We start from the raw sequence: 25,351 nt of genomic DNA, 5'->3' as shown, positions 1-25,351 counted from the left end.
GTTAGGGGCATTACATATATAGTTTTCATGCAATAAATGACTTATTTTATATTAATTTGAATATATTTATTTTTAAGACATAAAGTGGGTCATGCGTGATTAAATTAAATAATAAAATATAAAATTATATTTAATAATTCATTTTAAAATATTTCATTAACAATTTGGGTTTTAATTAATTAATTAAATTGGATAAATTTTATTATTTGGTCCTCTAACTTGTTGATTTATTTTGGATAGGTCTGATAGCTTTCCTGGATTACAAAACTGTCCAAATTGGAGACCAAGTCAACCCAATATTTGGCTACACATGGCTGTCCATTTAAACCATTCTTTGGTTTAATTACACAAGGTCCTTGCAGTGTTAAAGAAATTAGAGATTTGCCTGAAGATTTACGATTGACCAAGTCTCAGTCCTGAGTTGTGTGGCACCCAAAATTGCTTAAAAATCAAGCAAAAAAAATCAAGTCAAAAGCCACTAAGCATGGCCTGCCACAATTTGAGGAGATTTGAAGAGGTTAACATCCACTATTTTTAGCAAACTATCCCCCTCTCCTCACCTATAAATAGCACCCTCTCATTCCTTCATTCATCATCCCTCAATCATTCCTCATTCATTCTCATCATTCATCATTCTCTCTTTTCTCCAAATTCTCTTAGCCTTTTCCATTCCCACGCCTAGCATCATCTCTTCATAGAGATTTTAGCAATTAAGCCTCTTAAAGAACCCTTGGTCGGCCACCTTGGAGAGCCATTAGCAAAGGAGCAAAACAAAGGAATGAAGGAACCTCGTGAGTCAAAGACTTGGGTGACAGCTACTCTGAATTAGGTTTAATCTTCCTTTTCTTTAATTTAATATAAAAATGTTTGCTATGTGTTCTTTGTTCTTGTTTACAAAAATGTTAGATTAATTTTATTTAAGCTAGGATGATTGCTTTGATTAAATAATATTTATTTGATTCATGCTTATAATGTTTGTGCCTCAATCGATCATGTTTTCAATTAAAATCAAGTCTGTATTTCGTTCATATGTGAGTGAAATGCACCTGAATTAGCTGATTGATCCTGATCAGACGACGGCTAATGGACACATAATTGAAATGTAAATGCTCAATTTAGATCCTGGCCCGATTAAATTGAAGGTTGCATAACAACTTTGACCAAGCTCTGTTATCTGCATAGTTTTTAAATTTGTGTGATTAAATTGTTTCAAACCTGACACGTCCTTGTTACCTCACACAAATGTTAAGAAACCCCTAGTAAATAAGGATCAGTAAAATGCGTATTTACTAAGTAAAGGATTCTGAAAAGACCTAATGTGGTTTCCAAACTCATGAAAGATCGAGTTGCCATGAAATGTTTTTTCGAATATTATTAAGCATGTTGATAATAAATTGAGTTTAATTAAAGTAATTGTCCTAGTTTATTTATGTTATAATTGTTGCAAATTGTGTTTAATTTACTAAAATCTATTTCATTCATATAGTTTGCATACTTAGGTTAATTTGCATTAGGGATAATTGCATTTAGTTTAATATATTTTAATCACCACTTCTCAACTATATTGTGTTTTTATTTACCAAATTGTTAATATAATTTTACAAATTAAGTGACTTAGCACAAATACAATCCCTGTGGAGACAATAACTCGATACTTGCTTATTACTTGATAACAACTGTGTAGACTTGCACAAACCTACGCGTTACAAGACACATAGCCGTTTCCTAGCCCATGTCCATGTCCGTGTAACTCACTAACTTAGGTCACACGGCCAAGCCACATGCTCGTGTGCCAGGCCGTGTACCCTTCGAAGTAACCTCACATGCCCATGTGCCAGGCCGTATGTCACACACGGCTGAGACACATGCCCTAGTGGATGAAAATAGGCCATTTTACAAGCCACTTTTCTCACCATTCTAGGCATATACCTACAACGAAAAATGCACATATATACAAGCCATAACCAGACACCAAAATCATGCATATTCTAGCTTTATACATATGGTATAATCACACACAACCAATATGCCCTAAGGCACCTCAAATTACAACATGTAAACATGTATAATCATGTACTCTTTACTTTTAGGCATATTTGTATCAATACACACCATTGAATTTACTAACCAAAAACTTACCAAATGGTGCCAAATATAACATTCAACAAAGAACATCAATAACCATATAAGTCATTCAAAACAAAGTACCAATTCTCAACATTTCCAACAAGTTACAAGCCATATATAATATGCATATTTAAACCATAACTTCATATTCCATAATTCAAGCATATCAAGCCAAACATCATCCATATTAAGGCTATCATTTACATGCCAAAACTAAGTTCATTTCATCACCAAAATGCCATAACACAAGCCAAACCAATTGACTATTTCAACAACCAAAACACATAGGCCAACATTATCCAAAATACCTATACATGCCAATATAACCAAAATTAAACATCCAAAAGTATCGAAAAAGCCGATGGATAGTGTGATTTATCTTTGACAAGCTTCCAACCTGAACGAGTTTCTGATTCACTATAAGACATAGAAAATAACACATAGTAAGCATATAAGCTTAGTAAGTTCATATAACATAAAACATAACTTACCATTTCAATACATAATAGGTAAGATAACATGGCATAACCCAACTACACTTGACCAAAGCCTAAACATGTACACCAAACATGTTAGCCATTTGATCATATAACATAGGCTATGTAATCAAGAATGAACAAAAAATATAATTATATCTCATATACATGTATCATCCATTTCAATTCTCAATAAACCATGTAGTACTAATTCAATGTAATTCACATATGTCCCTATATTAGTTCGTATTGAACTCTCACCATTCTGTATCAATGTAATGCCCATTGAACCATTTAGAATACTGTGGGATACCCGAGATAGCTCACACATAGTGTGCTAACTCATATAACTATAAGTCATCAAATCCTATGCATGTATGCTCACACAAGCTATAAATCGGTATGCTCACACGAGCTGTGAAAATGGGTTTGCTCACACGAGCTTTGGGTCAGAACGTAGCTACACAATGCTTCTCACACGAGCTGTGGAGTATCCACAACACATGTCAGACCTTAGCCATTGGTAGGACGTTCAGGACCAACACCTGAATCATGTAAACCCTAATGACATGTCATTTGTATCCTACGAATTCTTAAGGTTCAAACGGGGCTCGGTAATTGTCGAACTTCGTTGGATATGCAACCGTGTACATATATCTTAATTCATAATTCATACATAATTTAATATAAAACATATAAACACAATTTAATCACACCAACTTACCTCGATGAGTATACGTAGATACGAAGGCGATTAATCCGAGACGTTCTCTTTTCCTCGATCTAAAGCCGTACAAGGTCTGTCTTGATCTATACAGATAAATTTAACTTAATTCAATATATATATTTCATTAAATTTAACCCAAAATCCTATTTTGGCAAAATTACCATTTTGCCCTTATACTTTTAATTTCTTTACAATTTAGTCCCTAACTCATACAAGTGGAAATTTATGAAATTTCACCACAACCCACTATAGCCGAATATCAATTAGGTCCCTAGCAAGCCCTATATTTCATTTATTTCACAATTTCACCATGTATACTTTTTTATTTTTCAATTTAATCCCTATTTAATAATTTCATCAAAAATCATTTAATAAAAGTTGTTCATCTAACAACAACTATCAATTTTCTATCATCAAACATACAAAATCATGTATATTCATCAATGGAAAATCCCTAATAGTTTAACAGTGTCACAAATTAGTCTCTGGGCTAGCTAGATTAAGCTACAACGAACCCAAAAACATAGAAATCATTAAAAACAGGATAAAAATTCATACCAATGCAAGGTAAAATGTTTTGCCAAAACTTCAAGCTCCCATGGGAGCTCTTGTCTTTTAATTTTGGTTGGTGAAGATGACTAAAAGATGATGGTTTTTTTTTATTTGATTAATTTTATCATTATTTACCAATTTACTAATTTAACCTTTAAAAATGTTAAAATTTACACAAATTCCAAGCCATGTACATCCACTATCACTATTTATGGTCTAATTAACATTTAAGGACTCATACATTAAAGCTCTACAACTATTTAATACTTTTAGCTACTAGAACTCAACTTTTGCAGTTTACGTAATTTAGTCTTTTTTTTATCAAATTGAGCATGTAAATGGTAAAATTTCTTAACGAAATTTTTATATGGTACTACTATCATGTTGTAGGAAATAAAATAATAATAAAATAAAATTTTCAACTTTAGATTTGTGGTCCCAAAACCATTATTCCAATTTCACTGAAAACGGGTTGTCACAACTCTCCCCCTAAAGGGATTTTCGTCCTAAAATATCTTACCTAAAAAAAGGTTCGAATATTGTTTTCTCATAGCTTCCTTGGGTTCCCAGATGGCTTCTTCTATTCCATGTCTCTCCTTGAGAACTTTTACTAAAGTTGTGTTCTTGTTTCTCAATCTTTCACCTCTCGTGCCAGAATTCTGATCGTTTCTTCACTGTACGACATATCAGGCTGAATCTCAACATCTATTGGGGAGATAATAGGTGAAGGATCAGATTGGTACTATCGTAACATAGACACGTGAAAGACATTATGAATCTTTTCTAGTTTTGATGGTAAAGCTAAACGATACGCAATAGGTTTGATTCTTTCAGTAATCTCATACGACCCAATAAATCGCAAACTTAGCTTTCCTTTGCGATTGAACCAAAGAACTTCTTCCAGGGCGAAACTTTCAAGAATACTCTATCCCCAACTTGAAATTCTATGTTTGTACCCTTAAGATCCGCATATGATTTCTGACGATCTGAAGCTGATTTCAAATTATCTCGGATCACTTTCACTTTTTCTTCAGTCTCACAAATTAAATCAACTCCGTGTATCTTTTTCTAACTAAGATCAGTCCAGATAACGGAGTTCGGCACTTATAGCCATACAAAGCTTTATACAGTGCCATCTTTATGCTCGACTGAAAACTATTGTTATACACAAAGTCAACCAACAGTAAATATTTCTCCCAGTTACCTTCAAACTCTAATACAAAGCAATGAAGCATATCCTCGAGAATCTGAATTACTCACTCGGACTGACCATCAGACTGAAGATGAAATGTAGTGCTAAAATGCAACCTCGTACCTAAGCTTCCTGTAACTTTCTCCAAAATCGTGATATAAACTGTAGATCTCTATCCGAGATGATGGAAACTGGTACTCCGTGTAATCTGACAATCTTAGATACATATAACTCAGCTAATCTATCAAGGGAGAAATCTGTGTGTACTGAAATAAAATGTACTGAATTCGTTAAACGATCAACAATAACCCAAATGACATCTTTCTTTCTTGGAGATAGGGGTAAACCCGATACAAAATCATAGTAACTCGATCCCATTTCCACTCCAGTATCATCACTGGCTGTAACAATCTAGAATGTACCTGATGTTCAGCTTTAACTTGTTGACATACTAAACATCTTGATACAAAGTGAGAAATCTCGCGTTTCATTCCTGGCCACCAGTACATTTGTTTCAAGTCACCGTACATATTATAACTTCTCGGATGAACAGACAAGCTACCACTATGAGCTTCGTACAAGATTCTCTGAATAAGATCTATATTCTCGGTACACAAATTCTATCTTTGAACAATAAGCAATCATTGGGTCCTATCCAAAATTATGAATCAGAAGTCGACTCACACTGTGCCCGTTTAGTTAGTAACTCGTCATCACATTTTTGAGCTTCGTAGATCTATTGTAAAAACATCGGTCTAGCTTTTAACTCAGCCAAGATCAAGCCATCATCAGATAACGTCAATTGTGTATTCATCACTCACAGAGAAAACAAAGACTTTCTACTGAAAGCATCCACAACTACGTTTACTTTTTCTGTGTGATAATCAATTATCAACTCATAATCTTTTAACAGTTCGACCAATCTACGCTATCTCAGATTCAAATATTTCTGCGACATTATATACTTCAAACTCTTGCTATCAGCAAATATATGACATATTTTGTAGAACAAATGTTGCTGCCAAATTTTCAACGCAAACATAATAGCCGCCAACTTAAATCATGTGTCGGGTAATTCTTTTCATGTGGGTTTAACTGTCTGGAAGCATAGGCTATTACTTTTCCTTCCTTCATCAAAACACAGCCTAAACCATTTAAAGATGCATCACTAAAAATCCCAAATTTTTTACCCGATTCAGGCTAAACCAAAACGGGTGCTTTAGTTAACAGTACTTTCAACTGATTAAAACTTTGCTGACATTTTTCAGACCATTCAAATTTCACATCTTTCTATAATAGTCGCATCATCGGTGTACCTGTCATCGATAATCCTTTAACAAGCCTATGATAATAACTAGCTAATCCTAGAAAACCTCTAACTTCAGATACGTTGCTAGGTGGTTTCCAATCAACAATTGCTAAAATTTTACTTAGATCCTTTCTGATGCCTTCACCCGATACTATATGTCCCAGAAAACCAACTTCTCGGAGCCAAAACTCACACTTGTTAAATTTAGAAAAAATTTGTTTATCTCGTAGGGTTTGCAATACAATTCTCTAAGGTTCAGCATGCTTGGACTCGTTTCGTGAATATATCAGAATGTCATCAATAAAAACCACAAAGAATCTATCTAAATACGGTCTGAAGATTATGTTCATCAAATCCATAAATACTGTAGGTGCATTAGTTAAACCAAACGGCATCACAATAAATTCATAATGTCTGTACCTAGTTCCGGATGTAGTTTTTGGCACGTCCGAATCATTAACTCGTAATTGATAGTAGCTAGAACGAAGATCAATTTTGAAAATACTGTTGCACCTTGCAACTGATCAAACAGATCGTCAATTCGAGGTAGTGGATACTTGTTCTTGATTGTAATAATCAATACAAAATCTCATTGATCCATCCTTTTTCTTAACGAATAGAACTGATGCACCCCAAGGTCAGAAATGGGTCGAGCAAAACCCCTATCTATCAATTCTTGCAGTTGTGCTTTCAACTCAGTAGGAGCCATTCTGTAAGGTGCTATCAATATCGGTGGTGTCCTTGGTACTAGTTCAATAGCAAACTCAATCTCTCTGATCGGTGGTAATCCAGATAATCCCTTTGGAAACACATTAGGGAACTCGCAAACCACTGGCACTGACTTAAGCTTCAATTCAGACACTTTAAAAACCAATACATAAGAAAGGTAAGCATTGCAACCTTTTCTTACATATTTCTGCACTGACATAGCTGATATAACAGTAGGCAACCCAGTCGGACTATCTGATTCAATACAAAGTGTCTCACCGTTCTAACATTTCAATACAATAAGCTTTCATCTACAGTTTACAATAGCGTCATTTAGAGTTAGCCAATCCATGCCCAAAATCACATCAAATTCATCAAATGGTAAAAGCATCAAATCAACCAAAACACTGTAACCCCGAGTCATCAAAGGACAATTCTTGCAAACTTTATCAACTAACACATATTGACCTAGAAGGTTCAATACTTTAACCACAAATTTAGTGGACTCAACAGGTAAATTCTTACTAAATACTAAATTCATGCATACATATGAATGGGTTGATCCTGGATCAATCAAAGCAGTAACATCAGTATCAAAATTAGAGAAAGTACTAGTAATAACATCTGGCGCAAAAGCATCCTCTCGTGCGCGAATACCATAAGCCTTGGCTGGTGCTCGAGCCTCAGATCTCACAGCAGAGTCTTTTGTTACTTCACAACTATTGCTCACATTTCCAAGATTTCGGGGTGGTCTAACTCTCGCAGCTGTGCTACTCGGCCTCATAGTCTAAACTCTCTCTTTTTCAGATTTCTCAAGGCAATATCTAATATAGTGGTCGAAAGAACCATACCTGAAGCATGTTCCATTCTTCAGTCGACACTGACCATAATGTGGTCTTTTACAATGCTTGTCTCGGGTCTAACATCTCTAACACTACCCACGCTTGCTACAGATGTAGCCTAAGTTTTAGGACTCAAACGTCGACTGCCTCTGTCTATACTAGAATACTCCACTGAAGCTGTAGAACAGTTATGATGTTCTTTTGATCTCTTTGATGTCGACTGATATAACTTCCCAGTAGATCTCTTCCTCAAGTCTCTAGCTTCAAAATCAACATATCTTTGCTCTTTACTTAGCTCCTCAGCCTTATGTGCTCGGTCAACCAATACAACAAATTCTTTAAGATTAAGAATTCATACTAGAAGCTTAATGTCTTTATTTAACCATTCTTTGAATCTTTTACACATGGCAGTCTTAGTCGAAATACATTCTTGGGCATATTTACTCAGCTTGACAAATTCTCACTCGTACTCTGACACAGTCACACAACCCTGTTTAAGCTCAAGAAATTCCTTATGTTTCTGATCTAGAAATCTATGACTAATGTATTTCTTTCGAAACCCAATTTAAAAAAAATTCCCAGGTGATCTGCTCTTTCGGCACAACAAAAATCAATATGTTCCGCCACTGATAAGTCGAATCTTTCAATAAAGAAACTGCACACTTAACACATTCAGCCGATGAACAGGATAGTTCATCAAAAACCCTGATTGTATTCTCTAACCAGAATTCTGCTCTCTTAGGATCATCTTCAATAGTAGCTCTAAATACTTTAGCCCCGTTCTTTCGAATCCTATCAACAAGTGGCTTACTAACTCGTATAGGTTCCAAACCTTAACGAATTTGGAACTGTTGGGGAGCAGGAATGGGTGAAGATTGTTGAGCAGCCAGGTTCGTCCGAACGAACTCGGTAACCCATTTACTCATCATCTGGAAGATGGCTTCCTTAGCCTCTCCTGCCCAGGCCTCAAATACTGGCCTTGTACCACTGGATGCTACTCCATGAACGGAGGCTTGAGCGTTGCTTTCTACTTCATTGGAGTCAGCTCGATTGGATGTCATTGTTATATAAAAAACATATTTTAAAACGTTTAGAAGATATCACACTATCACAGGTTATATAATGGCATTTATAGCTAGACTTGTAGATGCTACATTTAGTCTGAGAATTGACTAAACCGTAGCTCTAATACTAATAAATGTAACACCCCTAATCCGTATCTGTCGCTAAAATAGGGTTACGGAGCATTACTAAAGTTTTCAAATCAAACGAACACATATTTATAAACATTTCATATCATATCAATAAACATATTAAAATCGAGTCAAAACATACATATTGTCCCTTAAACGAGCCCTCGAGGCCCAAAATACACTTTAGAAACAAGTCAGGACTAAATCGAAAACTCAAAGAATTTTTTATAAAATAGTGAAAATTTTCAAAATTGTAGAAGTCACACGGCTGTGTAGCCAGGCCGTGTGACTCACACGGCCAAAAGACATACCCGTGTCTCAGGCCGTGTGGGCGTTTGAATTAGGGACACATGACCGTGTCCCAACTCATGTCTGTGCTCATGTAACACACTAACTTGGGTCACACAACCAAGCCACACACCCCTGTGCCAGGTTGTGTACCCTTCGAAGTAACCTCACACACCTGTGTGCCAGGCCGTGTGCTAGGTTGTGCAATAGCTTGACTTACAACCCTTTGAAAGCTACAGGGGACACACGACTATGTCGCCTGGCTGTATGTCACACACGACTGAGATACATAGCCGTGTGGACAAAAATAGGCCATTTTTCTCACCCATCAAGGCATATACCTACAACAAAAAATACACATATATACAAGCCATAACCAAACACCAAAATCATGCATATTCTAGCTTCATACATATGGTATAATCACACGGCCGTGTGGACTATCTAAGGCCGTGTAAACGTTGAATTTTATAAAAATTAAGTCCCAAGACTCACACGGCCAAAGACACGCCCGTGTGGGTCAAAAACACATGTTTTTATTTATTTTAATTTACTATTTTAAATTATCATGAAAGAGAATTAAAAGAATTAGCAAAAGTTAATCATTCGGGTTGCCTCCCTAAAAGTGCTTATTTAGAGTCTAAGCTCGACTTACCTTGTGCACACACGGCCACGGTGGTTCGCAGAGCCGAAGCTCTTCTTTCTGGTTATCAATTATTCTATCAAGATAAGGTTTGAGTTAAGTACTATTTACCTTAAATGTGACGAATTCAAAATGAGTTACCTTGACTGTCTCATAGGGGAAGATGTTCAGTATTAGAAATGGGTTTGATCCGTTCAGCTCGAGCTCCGAAGGGACAATTTATGGATCCGTTTTGTCCAACAATACCTTGTCCCCAACCTTAAGTTGGTTCATTCCATTCACTTGCTCAACATGGCGTCGCTTTGGCTTTTCATCGTGCTTTTTTGTTTTTTCCTTGACATGTGTTCTCCATTTTGTCACATTGATTGTAACATGGCTCTATCATGTTTTCTCATGGGATTTCCTGCAAAGAAGGTTGAGCCACATGGTTACTCACATTAATAGAATATTTAAAATCATCTTGATCACTAGATGTTCTCACAAAATTACGTGCTTGGAGAATAATTTTCTCATCACTTACACGAAGTACAAGTTCACTAGTTTCAACATCAATTATAGTCCTACTAGTTGCTAAAAAAGATCGCCCTAAAATTAAAGGTACCTCACAACCCTCATCCATGTCCAACACAACAAAGTCAACGAGGAATATGAACTTATAGATTTTAACAAGCACATTCTCAATAACAACCCTAGGATATCTAATGGTTCTATCCACTAATTGAATACTTATCCTAGTTTATTTGGGTTTCCCAAGACCTAGTTGTTTAAACATTTTATAGGGCATGACATTAATACTAGCCCCTAAATCAGCAAAAGCATTGTCAATATTTAAACTACCAACTAAATAAGGAATAGTAAAACTCCCTAGATCTTTTAGTTTGTTGGGTAGTTTATTTTGTAAGATGGCCGAGCAAACTACATTGAGCTCCACAGTCGACGAATCGTCTAACTTCTGTTTTTTTGCCAACAACTCCTTTAAAAATTTGACATAATTGGGCATCTACGAAAGAGCTTCAACAAACGGTATGTAATTTTTTTAAGAGTTTAAAAAATTTGACATGATTGTTCGTAGATTTCCAAAAAATTAGCCAATTGAGTATTTGGATCTTCGTCTTGCATACCATTGAACTAAACAAACTGTTGTACCATCTGAATAGTGTTCAGCTTTAGTTCAAAGTTATTTGCAGCAACGGTGGGTCTCACAATACTTGGTTCAGCCCCAATTAGAGTGGGCTTTGCATAATTGTACATAGTACGAGGAATAGGAGCAGGAGTTGCAGGAGGTAGCAGAATATTCTGATTGTCGTCCATCTCCTTCAAAATAATAATGTCCTTTTGTTCATCTACTAAATTCTGTTGAATCTACCTTGCTTCCTACGGTTTCTACGAGCTGCACTTTCAATTTCGCTGTAGTAAAGTAATGGTCTCGACGGGTTTTTTCTAGTCATAAACTAAAGGAAATTGCTAGAAACAAATAAAACAAAAATTAGAATGTAAAAATTAAACTAAAAACAAAATAAAATAAAAAATGGCTAAATTAATAAAAATCAAGTGTTCCAAATATTTTAGTTCTCGACAATAGCGCCAAAAACTTGATGTATGTTTTCCGTACTAACTAAAATTTATGACGAAGGCAAGCGCACCTATCTAACAGTAGTATAGCTACGATGAGTAGAGATATCATATCCACGAGGACTAAAAGCATTAATAATTACCATTTTCTTATTATTTAGCCGACAAATTGGAGTGATGTGTTTTAAACTAAAAATTACTAAACTAATTTAACTAAGAACGCAACAAAGAATGGTTCAAGAAAATAATCGAAAGATAACCAATGAGAGAGACAATACCCAAGAAAGATTCCACCTAGACTCCTTCTATTAATTTTAATTTGATTTAAACGATTTATTCACTTGGTGTCTTGATCTGTAGAAATCCCGAAATTATGCTAATATCTCTTTCGAGAGTAAAAGTAACTGACTCTAGGTTGATTAATTGAAATCTCTTTCTAATTAAAACCCCTATTGTCACATTAACTCAATCTATGGATTCCCCTATTAGATTAGACTCTAATCTGATAGATTTTTGTCGTCCTATTTCTAGAATTGCATGCAACTCCACTCAATCATGCTAGATCTACTCTTAAACAAAGAATTTTGCTCCACTGAATTAAGCACATTAAACATGAATTAATATCCCAAAAATATTAAAACAAGAAATAAGGACACATAATTGAGAACAAGAATCAAATATTTATCATGTAAAACAGAAATTAAATAATAGAACTTGTCATAGGTTTCATCCTCCATTGGTATCTAAGGAATTAGTTTATAATTTTGGAATAAAACATTTCAAAGTTAGAAAAACCACAAGAAACAAAGAAACTCATAAAAACTTCAGAAGAAATTAAAAGGAGGTCTTCGATCTCGATGGAAATCTACTTCGGAAGTGGTTCCAATGGTGTTCCTTGAATGTTTTCTTCAATCTTCTCTGATGGCTCCCATATATTTTCTTCTATTTGGTATTTAAAGACTTTAGAATTCTCAAAAAGCCTAAAAATTGAGTTTTTTGCGTATTTTGGAAACAGGGTGCAAAATCGACACGGGCTTGCAAATGGGCATGTGTCTAGCCCGTGTAGCTCACATGGGCATGTACCCAGCCATGTGGCTCCTAAAATATGCTCTTTTTCTCTAATTTTTGCTCCTTTTGCTCCCAACTGTTCACCTAAGTGTAAGAACATGAAGTAAAGGTATTAGGAGCATCAAATTCACCAATTTTCATAAATAATCTTCCAAAAATGCATTAAGAATGGGATTAAAATATGTTAGTTTTATCATTTATCACCTATCATGTATATCTATTTATATAACCTACAACCTTATTGAAACCTAACAAATGTCACCTTTTCACTAAATTGTCTTATCAAGGTCTTCAGCTCTCGAGAACTTAATTGAGTGCTTTCCCTTTCTTTATAACTAAGTTGGTTTACGTCTAGTTAATACCTATGTAGCTTACCTTATAGCTTAACCGACACGGAGCCATAGTTATAGAGTACACTGTACCACTGTCATAAGCTCGTACCTTAGAATTCATTTCACATAACCACAAGTCCTACTCATTCTGACATAGAAACCTGATATAGAACCCTTATCCTTTTATGTCCATATTAGAGTTCACTTGTTCTATATGCCAAGAGGGCTTTGGGCGAATACTACTTCTTAAACATTTTCATTTTATCTATGTGCCAGCCCTTATGTTCTACAACACCAAGGTGTCGTAGGCGTGCCCAAGAAATTCTAATTCTATGTAAACTCTTAATACCATACACGATAAGAACTTATCTTATCCATCATTTTTCCTTAATCAATATTCGATCACTAAGGCTTCACCAGGTGGGGTGTTACACTCTCCCCGACATAAGAAATTTCATCCCCAAAATTTTCCTAATTGGGGTCAATTTTGCCAAACCCAAATCAGGAGTAGCACATGACTACATGTATGGGATTTCACCTTTTTTTATCTTATTGGGGTACACCCCACAAAGTCAAAGGAAAAGAAATCATCAGACCACTCCTTTGGTCAGGATTAGATTTTTTGTGGTTAATACTCAAGTACGGGTACATCACGATTATCCCTTTTTGAAAAGTGTTGAACTTACATTAGGGAATTTAAATAGCTTTCACGGGTTTATAGCTTTTGTTAAACCCTTCAAATTTTTCTTTAGTAGTCATCTAGGCTTCCTCTTTCACAACCTTCATCTCTTTCAATTTTTAGAATCTTCAAAGGTAAATTTCAGTTCTTCAAGGGATCATTTATTCTTGCTTTTCTTTTCTATTCTTATTCCAATTCACAATGTCCAATATGAATGTTCATGGTCGTAACTAAAGAAATCTCTCTTCATCTCCCACAAATTTCACCATTTTCAGTCCTCAAGACTTTGAAAGTACTCCTCTAAACATATCGACCCCAAAATTTGAATGTAGTATAACCCAGGAGGAAGCGGATTGATTCCTGGCAGCATGAGGCTTCCACCATCCTAAATTTTCTTACAATGTTGAAATACACCATCCTAACTTTGCTTACGATGTCGAAATAACCTTGAGGAGCCGTCTGAGTAACAACTCTCAAGGGTTTATCCTTCCCTTGATTTTGTTAGAGGTTGGTTTCCATTTTCTTTTACATCTATTTTTTTTGTTTCGTGTTATTGGTTTACGACGTCGCACCAGGGCTGCTATCAACCTTATCTTAGTGGATGATTGTTGCTTATTTCTTATATTACTACAAATGAAATGAGCCTCTACTCTTGGGAGTCTTTGAAAGGTTGTACCAATTGAAAGTTAGTAGAGAAGGAGTTGGCATCGATTCTTCCCACTTCAACGTTCGTTCTGGCTTTCAACCTATCATCCAAAATAGCTTTTCCAACTTGCACTGGAAGAATGGAAATTTATACGAGTCACTTGAAAATTGGAGAGTGGGTTTTGTTTCCCCACATGCTGGTCTCTTCCCGCAAAATTTGTTTATTCTCACAACCAGCATGTAGACTCAAGGATTTCTAACAAGCATATTAAGTGTCTAAACAGGGGACGTACTCTTGAATTGGTAGATTTGGTAGTAGTCAATTTTTTTTCCAATTTTGTTTGTCAAACTAATGCCCCAGTGGTCGTAAGGAAATGTTAGAGTTTGCCCAAAGACCAATCATGAGATTATTGTAATCACATACTCGTTTTACCTTGTTTGTTAATGTAAGGCATTACCATTGTTATTTTTTTTCTTGTGTGTATAAATAAATTGATTACTAATAAAGTCCTATGAATGATATGATTATTCTTAAAAAGGTCTGTAGTTGAGTATTATTGTGGCCTTCGATAATGATAATGTATTGAGATTAATGTGTAGTTGATTGATGACAAAGTGTTGTTATTGGCATAGAGATGTCAAAATCAATACATGAGTATGTGTTAGAGGACAACATACTGGACTGACCTGCCATGAGTATGTTTCTTGGATTATTATGTAATAGTCACAAATATTACTCATAGTGATAACAATGCATATGATCCTCAGACTTGAGATCATCATTGTCTCAACATCGTGAGTCGTATATTTTTATATAGTCAAATGTATACTGTAACAGGTTGTATAATAAAGACAGATGTTGGATATAACACAATCCATATAGTGGGATATAGTTGATTAAGATAGGATTTATCCCTCCTACATAATGTGAGCAATATTAGGCCTCTTGATGGAGTAAGACTAGAAATGTATGGTCATACTCGAATAAGTTAATATGAGATAGCGCACTTATTTGTTTATTGTAATCGACTTAGAAAAATCAAGCAATATGAGATTGGAATATACAAGTGTGACTATTCCGTGACTTGTGTCCAATTTAGATATTAAGGATAAAATGATATAATACATGGAAAGGTTATCACAAAAAGGTTATGCCAAATCATGACTTCTTGTAACTTGGGTAGCAATGATGCATTGCTAGATGCCACTCATAGCTTGTAATATTAGAAATGTTCTAGTATTACTACCAACATTACAAGAGGCTACAGGGTCACACCCTATAGTTGAAGCGAACAGAATACAAATACATTTGGTATTGTATTTTGTTGTCACATGAATTAAATTAATTATTGAATTAATTTAATTTGATAGTTAAATATTAAACACATTATATGTACAAACTTGTTGTACAAAAGTAGAGAACATAAATAAACTTAATATATGAATTTTATTCACACAAAATATTAATTATATATATTTTACCAAAATTATTAATATAAAAAATTATAGTAATTTTAGTCAAAATATAAAAGGACATGGAAAGTGATACTTTTGGAAAGAATATAATCTTTTTCCTAAATTTCTATTTGTTTCTCTAATAATAAGGAAATAATCCCATTTTTATTTTCTAATATATTATATTAGATTAAATAAAAGGAAATGAATCCCTTAGTAGGTCAAGGTTCCAAGAAAACAAAATAAAGTGGTCTAGATGTCGTTCTTGAAAATTCTTTATAAAAATTTCAAGAGAATAGTTTTATTCGTTCTTTGATTGGTTGGATTACACCGAGGTTGAGACATTATTGTTGTGGTTTGGAATCAACATCTCTAAAAGGGATCCCATCAACAATGTCATTCATCGCTTTTTAGTTTTTGAAAGGTATATATCTTACCCTTGTTTCAACTCGATTCATTCCTTATACATGGATCCTTGGTTGACGATCGCTAGAATAATTTTTCCACTACATCACAGGGCATACCGACGATCCAACAGTGGTATTAGAGCCACTTGTACAATACATATTTGGGATTAAAATTATTGGTTGATGCAGTTGTATGAGATACATGTTATTTGATATGCTTAATTGATCTATTTTTATGAATTTATGATATTTTTTAATTGTTTTTTAAAACGTGCAAGTTTAATTTATTAAACCTATGTGAGTATTTATGATCTGTTGTAATTCAATGTAGCAGATTAAAATAGTTTTTACATTTAAGGAGCTTGAATACAAGCATTTTCATTATGTTTTAATTTAGTTTCTTTAGTTTTGATTACATTCAATAAAATGTGCACATCGAGTCTTTTATTAACCTTAAGGGCCGAATGAGGCCTAAGGGAGTGCTTTGTGAGTGTGTAGGAGACCATTAGAGGGCATTTCGGCTCAATACTGGATGCTATGTCGCAACATGGGGGAGCTGATGCCGCAACATAGAGAGCAGAATAGAGAAAGTGAGAAACTGCATTCAATGTCACGACACAGGTTGAGGGTGTTGCGACATACCCCTTAAGATGGCTACAGAGGAGCATACTGGTTGCTCTGTCGTGACACAAGACCTAGTGTGTTGCGACATCAACTCTATGACGAGATTAAAGTATGAAGCAGGGGGCATTTTGGTTTGCACAATCGAGCCTAAAGCTCGGGAGCATTAGCTACCATAAGGCTACGAGCGACGGCTACGCAAAGGCTATAAATAAACCTCTCTGGCACACTTTATGGATACCATTCCATTAGCTTAGATTCTTTCTTTCGGTTTAGATTTGTTCTCTTGCTTCCTTAGGTTTTTATAATTTTAGTTTATTTGTTTTCTTCAAGAGATCTAATTTTAAATGAGATCAATTTTTGTGGATTCATTCTATTCATGAATATCAATCAGGCTTTCTTAAACTCTCTATTTCAACTTATTCCTTATGATTAATTCTTCCATTCTTTCCATGTTGTTTATGAAAGCCATAAGCAACTAATCCTTCTATAGGGGATTAGTGAGTGGAGACATGATCTTTTAAATGTTTTGTAGGGGTACTTAACGGCTCAACTATTTAGAAAAGGAAGAACGTGAAACAATCCCTAAGCATGACAACCATGGGAAGTTATCAAGGTTGGAATTAACCCAAAATTGGTATTGCCTATTTGTGAACACCTTTAACCCAAGCCAGTTTGGACTGTGAAGTCGGAAGATAAGTAATTCTTACTGACTCATTATGTTAGTGGAAGATTGGAAGATCCTACTAGGGTAGGGACTAGTTGGTTGATGAGGAACCCGAGATGACAATTAATTGGGATTACGGAAGCGAGCTAATCACTCATCCTCAAATTTGTTTCATTTTATCTATCTCTATCTTGCAATTTTAATTCTTTTTTATGCTATCTTATTTTATTATTTTACAAACCCTAAACATATTTATTATTTTACTCTTGTACTATAATTGACTTCAATTATTAATTAGATCTTTAATTGTTTGGGTTAAGATTGATTTAGTACTCACCTCCCTATGGTACAATCCTTAGAGTACACACCTACTTCGTTGTAAAATATATATCACAGCTCAACCTGTATACTTGTGGATATGCCTCATAACTCTCTATTTTATTGCAGAATTCATACTCTGGACGTTAGTATGTCCAGAGGTAGTCAAGTTGTTGGCGCCATTACTGTAACACCCCTAACTCATATCCGTCGCCGAAATAGGTTTATGGAGCATTATAAGAAACTTTTAACTTTTAAACATTCGATTACAATCAATTATAAAACACATCATATTCAATTCAAACACATGCATAACGTCCCTTTTTCGAGCCCTCGAGGCCTTAGAAACACTTTAGAAATGATTCAAGACTAAATAAGAAATATTAAGAACTTCATGGCAAAAGAGAAAAAAAATTCATACTACAGGGGTCACATGGCTGAAACACATGCCCGTGTCTCAAGCTGTGTGGGCATTCGAAGTAGGGACACACGACTATGTCCCAGCCCGTATCCGTACCCGTGTAACTCTCTAACTTGGTTCACACGGCCATGACACACGCCCGTGTGCCAGGCCCTGTAACTCTCGAAATGAAACCTTTAAAAACCTACAGGGGACACACGGTCCTGTCGCGTGGTCTTGTGCACACACCGCTAAGGTACATGTTGATGTCTTAGGCCGTGTGGTCAAGAAATGGGCCAATTTCAAGCCATTCCTTTCACCCATTTCAAGCTCACACCTATAAGACATTTACACATGCAATCAAGCTTTCAAACATACCTAAAATATGCATAATAAGACCAATTCAATAGGTCATTTATCCATACAACCAATATGCCAAAAGGCACCTTAAACACAATCATCCATCAACCTAAACATGTACACATTTACCATTTATCAACTATTTTGTTTCCATGCCCAAACATATCACAATTGATACGTAACAACCATACCATATTAGATTCATGCCATATCAAAATAACCTTACCATTTGGACCATTCCTCTATCGCTTCATAACCACCTAAATTACATAAACCAACCATTTCCAAATTGTACCAAAAAATAGACATTTATATACCATATTTACTTCATGCAAATCTAACTCAAAACCTTTCCAATGTAAACTATATCCTGACCATGTTTAGATCAATTTATCACATACCATTTTGGCCATTTAAAGATACATTAACACATACCAATTTTGGTCATTTCAAAACATGCATCAATTTGACCATATTAACCACAACTAACAAGACATCAATAGTACTTTAAGTACCTCAAATCCAAGGCAACATTTCATGCCATAATCATCAACCAAAAATGACATATACATACCAAACTCATAAATTAAACATTAGAAATAGTCCAGCTATACATGCCATTATAACCACGACCAAAGTATCAAAATCTATCAATAAAATTGATGGATAGTGTGATGGATCTCTGACTAGCTTCCAACTCGAACGAGCTTTTAATAATTTGTAAAGTAAGAGAAAGATAACTATGTAAGCAATGAATGCTTAGTAAGTTTGTATAAACCATAAGCATAATATTACATTTCAATAATGAAATTTATAGGTTAAATACAAGCCTATGCCAATGCCTCAAGATTTATCCAACCATAATTATCAACTCACAATTAAATAAGTTCATTAATGTTGCATAATTATTAACCATTCATAATATGATAGGATTTCATGAGACATAATATATAATCATCAACTTTTTTATAAGATTATATATCATTCTATTTACTTTATTTTCATTCTATTCCCAATGCTTATCATGAGCCTAAACAACATTATCAATTCCTAACTTAGTGTATTTATCCATGAAATAGGTATATTCATCCATAGCATAAGCAATTTGTTCACATATAAATATATTATTTATCATATTAGACCTTTTATAACATCACAATACATCCAAATTACGTACTTACCATCTAATTTCCTTTTCTTACCCGTTTCATATGTATAGTACAAGTGTAATTATAAACATCAATAATATCCAAAAGCTTGGCATAAGCCTAATGTAACACCCCTATCCCGTAACCGTCGCCAGAATAGGTAAGGGGCATTACCGGACTTGTAACTCATGTCAGAACAGTAAAATTTTAAACTTTTTCTTGAAATAAAGATCATTCATTTAAATAAGTACTAAGCACAGCCAGAGATAAAATTTAAACTTCACTAAGTAAACATTCAAAAGATGCCATTTTCGCATGGCTTATATACATTAACCAAAAATATTCTTCCGCCACTAGTCTATTCTATACATGCCATAAAATAGTTCTAAACATAACAGTAACAAGCAGTGGATAGTGATAGTGTGACTAGTTGCTGACGATCCCCGAGCCTGTAGCTTCGCAATGAGATCTATAAAACAGAGGAAACAGAGTAAACGGAGTAAGCATTACAATGCTTAGTAAGTTTTAAGCAGTGTTAACAGATAACAATCAAATTATAACATAGTTGTTCGTATTTTTATTTCACTCTTCCTTCAGGCATACCATCCCTTTACCGAATATGCATATCTCATCATATACAATAGGCAGATAAACTTTCACATAAAAGTGAGCTCATGTGACATAGATATATCGTATGATTTCACATAACCTCTCACACTGATCCGATGTCACATAATCATAGGAATAGTCTCATAGATTGCTCTCGTATGCATCACATAACTACCTTATGATTTAGTGCAAATCAAGCTCACATATAAACTTGGAGTACATACCTGTTTAACCTTTCGCATTGAATATATTTATAAGCAATTCTTATTACGAAGTCTTACCCGAACATAATCTCCACACGAAGTTATCGGGTCTTACCCGGACAAAATCCCCACACGTAGTCATCGGGTCTTTAGAACTCGGATATAGTACGAGCACGAAGCTTACGGACATTAATCAGTGATAATATTCTCGCATAAAGCCTGCGGGGTTTTGACCCGGATATAGTACTGACACAAATGCCCTTCGGGACTTATCACATTTATACACTTTCACATCCATCACGTTGGCCACTCGGCCCTGTCACATATATACACTTTCACATTCATCACATCGGCCATTAGGCCTTATCACATATATACACTTTCACATTCATCACATCGGCCATTAGGCCTTATCACATATATACACTTTCACATTCATCACATCGGCCATTACGCCTTATCACATATATATACACTTTCACATTCATCACATCGGCCATTCGGCCTTATCACATATATATACACTTTCACATTCATCACATCGGCCATTAGGCCTTATCACATATATATACACTTTCACATTCATCACATCGGCCATTAGGCCTTATCACATATATACACTTTCACATTCATCACATCGGCCATTAGGCCTTATCACATATATACACTTTCACATTCATCACATCGGCCATTAGGCCTTATGTCATATATGCATGTTCACATCCATCACATAGAATCCTAAATCAAAATATAGATTTTCATGTATTCACATCACAATTATCCAAATATACTTCACATACCACATATACTTTCACGTATACACACTGTCTTGGCTGAATCTACATCTATAATTTTCCAATATCACAATTTAGAATTCACGTATGGGTTTAATCAATAGCTTATGAGCAACTAAAACAAGTTTATCAAGGTTTACAACACAATCTCAAATTCAGCACAAGCTGTTTTTCCTGAACAATAGTCACTAAATTATTTATAACTGGAGCTACAAAACTCCAAATCACTTTCCGTTAATTTTCCCTGAATATAGACTCGTATATCTTCCATCCATAAAATGTCCAGAATTTTAGGTTTGGCCAATCAATACCAGATTTTTCTTAAAGTTTCCCCTGTTTCACTGTTTGACTAATCTGACCACTCTTCACTACGAATCAAATTTCTCATTTTACAAAATTCAAAATGTGTTGTATTTGATTTCATTTGAAACTAGACTCATTAGGAGTCTAAGAATATAAATTTTATCTTATAACCATTTTTGTACAATTTATAATGATTTTCTAAAAACAGAACAGAGGATTACAGTGTCATTCTGCGCTATCTCACACAACTTTAAGTATCTCATTATCGGAAATTCCTTTGCTTACACGGTTTCTTTTATAAGAAACTAGACTCATTAAGCTTTAATTTCATGTCTCATTCAGCCTCTAATTCAAATCCATAAATTTATGGTGATTTTCTAAAGTCACGTTACTGCTGCTGTCCTAAGCAGACTATTTCAAATTACCCTTAAATTCCCAAGCTCAAACACTTAAGAACTTACCATTTGAGCTTAGAACATATCATGGCCACATCATATCTTATTAAATCAACTCATCATGTCCTATTATAATTGAATTTACTCAACGTTTAATCACTTAAAACTTACCTCGGATGTTGTTGAACGATTTCGGCGGCTATTCGATCACTTTTTCCTTTCCTTTATCCAACTTTGGTCCTCTAAGCTCTTGAGCTAATTCAAACAAATTTAACTTATTAAAGTCTCATTATGCTAGCTTATGGCCGAATATGACAATGAATTTGATAGGTCATATGGCCACCTTTAGCTCAAATACAAAATGGTCATACGCATTTTTAATCACATTAAGCAATTTAGTACAATTAATCAAACATTTCCTCATGTGCACCTTTAGGACCAAATACACACATCATTAACCTAATATCAATTAACTAAGCACTTAACAAATTCTCCTTGAGCCGATTGTCTAAGTCAAGATAGGATCATCATTATGCTTACCTATAGCCGAATGTACAACATCAATCTATGCATTCATTCGTGTGGCCGAACATGCATGTCTATGTTGAGGCCGATTGCATGCTTAATACATTCTACAAGTATGGTCACTTGTATTGACCAAATACCATTTTGTTTCAAGTTCAAAACTTGGCTAATACACATATATGCACTATTAAAACATCCTCTCCATTCCATCAATTCAACACATGCATTACTCATTAATATACAAAATTATATTCGGCCTTAGCACACCTCTTGCTGGCCGAATTTTTTCTCCATCTAGCAACATTTTATGTACTATGCCGAACCAAAAAGATCAAACACCTAGCTTAATCATTTCCAAAACACTTAACCGGCCTTTGACCAAGACTTTAAACAAAGTCTATGTTCGGCTATCACACATATGGGCAATCACATAATCAAACACTAAACCTTAACTTCCAAGCCAAAACAACTAGCAAATTCAACACATCCAACATAAATTTCCATGCTAATGACATCAAAACAACTACTAAGATTTTCAAGCTCCTTGGCCGAATTTCAATCTTCCAAAATAACAAAAATTTGAACCATGAAATAGGTAGAATTCAAACTAACCGTTCAATTTATGCATGAATTTCCAAGAGTAGCATTATACATACCTTAATCTAGCAATCTCCTTAGCCGAAAATTTTAACAACAAAAGGAAATTTCTTCTCCACCCTTTCCTAGCTACGGCAATGGAGGAATAAACCAACTTTGGTTTCTCCTCCCACTAACACATTATTTTTATTACCCATACTCTTTTATTCATCTTTAATTCATTTAATACATTTTTTTATTACATATTTCTCACCACTAATAAATATAATAATATTAAACCATGCATATAATGCCCATACTTATGAGCTTGGCCGGCCACTAGCATTAAAAGTGGCAAATTGGCATGCAAACCCACTTATTTGCATCATTCAATAATTAATCACTTAAAATAAGCCACACATATATTAAAAGCTTCTCACATAAGTCTTTTTTATTTAGAAACACATTCAAATTGACAAAAATCAAAGCATTCAAATTTCACACATGCATGATCACATATTTTAGACATAAAATATTATATTCAATTATTTCTGCAACTTGGTTTAGCGGTCCCGAAACCACTTCCCGACTAGGGTCAAATTAGGGGTGTCACACCTAAGCACATCAAAAACACATGTTAGTTCATTTAAACATGATTCATATGAATTTGACATGGATAAACATTATACTTGAGCATGATTTAATTGGATTTATCATCCATCTCATAACATATCTTGTTTTCCATGTATCAACATTTCAATGAGTTTCTTACATACATATCCTAATTCATATTGAACACTTACCATATCATTTGCATAACACATAAGACATAAATATAACATTAACCATAGTCACAAGTTAGTGATTAAACACAAAATTTAGCTATATCATCACTTGGTAAGATATGGTACATAAACATAGCACCACTTAAATCATACTTTTCATAACCATGAATGTTCTTACTTTGATCATCGATACATCATACCTTTCTATAATTATCGTAGTGAACTCAATCGGAACCCTTATCGGTTCATCCCTTTTCATTCCCGTTGAACCACTTAGAATAATACCAGATACGCGGGAAAGCTCACACAAAGTGTGCTAAACATATAGTCGTAGCTCACACGAGCTGTAAAATGGGTTTGGTCACATAATCTACCAGTCGAAATGTAAGCTACACGATGCTGCTCACACAAGCTATCGAGTATCTACAACTATTGCTGGACCTCAGCCATCGGTAAGACATTTAAAACCAGCACTCGACCCGATACATGGTAACTTGGGTCTGCTCACACAAGCTGTCAGTCGGAACGTAGCTCCACAGTGCTGCTTGCACAAGCTATCAAGTATTCGCAACTAATGCCAAAACTCAGCCATCGGTAGGACATACAAGACCAGCACCCAAAACATCGTAACCCTAATGACATGTCATTTGTATCCTATATATTCCTAAGGTTCAAACAGGGCTCGATAATCGTTGTATGTCGTTGAATTTCATCATTTCTTGACAAGATAAATTGCAAAATCACATGTATATAATGATTCAATCACAATAGAATCACATACTAACATTCAATTTAATCAACATTATACATAATTTAGTTCATACGAACTTACCTGCTAAATTGTAAAAATGACAAAGTATAGGGGCATTTTTGTAATTTTCCATTCACATTGATTTTCCACTCAATCTTGATCTAAATTAATAATTAAGTTATTTTTTTACATTTTTATAAAATTTCCACTAAAGTTTTACTTTTATTCAATTTAGTCCTTGAGCCCAAAACATGCAAATTAACCATTTTTAATGCCAATTTATAATAGCCGAATGTTCATGCCACACATATCAACCCATATTTGCAATAATTTCACATGAAATCATTAAAATTTTACTATTTTAACAATTTAGTACCTAATCAAAAAATTCATCAAAAATCACTTAATAAAATACTTTTAAATAACAACTAATATCTCAAATTCATCATTTAACATCTAAAATCACAAGGTTCATCAATGGAAACATTTAAAATCTTTAATAGTTTCAAAATAGAAGGTACGAGCTAGCTGGACCTAGTTGCAACGATCTCAAAAACTAAAAATTAAAAGAAATGGATGAAAAATGGCTTACCATGCAAAGGTATAACCATAGCCGAACCTTGAAGCATAAAAATGGTGTATTTTGGGGGTGAACAAGCCAAATGAAGAAGAAAATTTTAT

This window comes from Gossypium hirsutum, chromosome D08 (genome assembly GCF_007990345.1).
Source record: "Gossypium hirsutum isolate 1008001.06 chromosome D08, Gossypium_hirsutum_v2.1, whole genome shotgun sequence".
Lineage (NCBI taxonomy): Eukaryota > Viridiplantae > Streptophyta > Magnoliopsida > Malvales > Malvaceae > Gossypium > Gossypium hirsutum.
The sequence above is the reverse complement of the archived record's forward strand: the minus strand, read 5'-3'. Positions refer to the sequence as shown.